Source organism: Suricata suricatta, chromosome 9 (genome assembly GCF_006229205.1).
Source record: "Suricata suricatta isolate VVHF042 chromosome 9, meerkat_22Aug2017_6uvM2_HiC, whole genome shotgun sequence".
In the NCBI taxonomy this organism is placed as follows: domain Eukaryota; kingdom Metazoa; phylum Chordata; class Mammalia; order Carnivora; family Herpestidae; genus Suricata; species Suricata suricatta.
Window position 1 is genome coordinate 72,601,708 of NC_043708.1, and position 2,004 is coordinate 72,603,711.

At 37.6% G+C, this 2,004-nt stretch overlaps 1 protein-coding gene across 1 annotated transcript in view; it reads left to right on the forward strand.

Moving 5' to 3' along the window:
• LOC115302071 (olfactory receptor 4M1) overlaps window positions 1–2,004 on the forward strand; it is a 153,304-nt gene that overhangs the window by 41,728 nt on the left and 109,572 nt on the right. The window lies entirely within an intron of this gene.

A 2,004-nucleotide genomic window follows, 5' to 3' on the forward strand; every position in this document is an offset into this window, starting at 1 on the left:
ATTGTAAATAATGCTGCAGTGGATCTAGGGGTGACTATCTTCTCAAATTAGCATTTTCATTTTCTGTGGGTACATATCCCATAGTGAAATTCCTGATCATATGATAATTCTCTTTTTAATTTTTGGAGGAACCTCCATACTATTTTATATGGTGGCCATCTCAGTTTGCATTCCCACCAACAGTGCATGAGGTTTCTTTATCTCCACATACTTGCCAGTGCTATTTTCTTGTGTTTTTTATATTAGCCCTTCTGATAAGTGTGAAGTTAATGGAAATAGTTTTAAGGATGCTTATGGCATTAAAATAAGTTACACACATCCATAAAGACAAGAGAATCAAGAACCAAAATAAACTATTTGGACCTCATCAAGATTAAAAGCTTCTGCACTGCAAAGGAAACTATCAAGAAAACTAACAGGCAACCAATGGAATGGGAAAAGATAGTAGCAAATGTCGTATCAGATAAAGGGCTAGTATCCAAAATCTACAAGAAACTCCACAAACTCCATACCCAAGAAATGAATAATCCAGTGAAGTAATGGGCGGAGGACCTGAACAGGCACTTCTCCAAAGTGAACATCCAGATGGCCAACAGGGACACAAAACGATGCTCATTGTCACTCATCATCAGGGAAATACAAAACAAAACCACAATGAGATACCACCTCACACCGGTCAGAGTGGCTAAAATGAACAAATCAAGAGACTATAGATGCTAGCGAGGATGTGGAGAAAGGGGCACCCTCGTACACTCTTGGTGGGAATGTAAACTGGTACAGCTGCTCTGGAAAACAGTATGGAGTTTCCTCACAAAACTATCAATAGAACTCCTCTATGATTCAGCAAAAGAGATTTTCCCAAGGGATACAGAAGTGCTGATGCATAGGAGCACATGTACCCTAGTGTTCAAAGCAGCACTTTGAACAATAGCCAAATCATGGAAAGAGCCTAAATGTCCATCAAATGATGAATGGATCAAGAAGTTGTGGTTTATCTATATATGGAATACTACATGGCAATGAGAAAGAATGAAATCTGGCCATTGGTAGCAACATGGATAGAACTCGAGGGTGTCATGCTAAGTGAAATAAGTCAGGCAGAGAAGGACAGATACAATATGTTTTCACTCATAGGTCTAAGAGGAGAAACCTAAAAGAGGACCATGGGGAGGGGAAGGGGGCAAAGGGGAGGGAGGGAGGCAAATCAACAGAGACTCTTGAATACTGAAAACAAACTGAGGGCTGACGGGGGAGGGGAAAGTTGGAAGGGGGGTGATGGGCATGGAGGAGGGCACTTTTGGGGAAGAGCACTGGGTGTTATATGGAAACCAACTTGACAATAAACTGTAAATAACATAAAATAAGTCACACAGTGCTAAAATTAAACCACACATGGTACCAGAAACTATACTTTAACTAGATTTACCCTAGAGCTGAGTTTTGTCTTAGCTAAAAAATCCTAGGTTTTATGTTTAGCTCTTATCTTTATTGTATTCTAGGTAGCTAATACGCTGTAAGTTCTAATCCTTGTATTGTGCCCTCTGAAAAATCATAAATAGCCAATGAAGACTATTAGTCTGTTTAAAGACACATACATCACTTTGACTTCCTTCAAAATTTGCATCTTAATCAGCCAGTAAGTCACAGTAGAGAATTAATGGCTTATAGTGTTAATGCCCAAAGCAATCTGTGATCTCTATTACACATGTATCAATTGTTTCAACTCAGTAATGCAAAATAGACGTTTGTCTTCTTTTTAGAAATTGAATTACATATAGAGGGATCAATGGGCATAGATACTAAAATTTCACTCACTTGATATTAACTTCAAAACAAAATTGAATCCATTTGCTAAAACACATTCTTAAATATGACTACTGCATTTTGTGGTGAGCAGTGTTTAAGATGAAAATGGGTTTTCATAATAATAGTTTTTTTAATTCAACTTAGCGAATTTTCAGGCAAATAGATCACTCATATTTTGTTAAGAGAAGTTAAACTTCA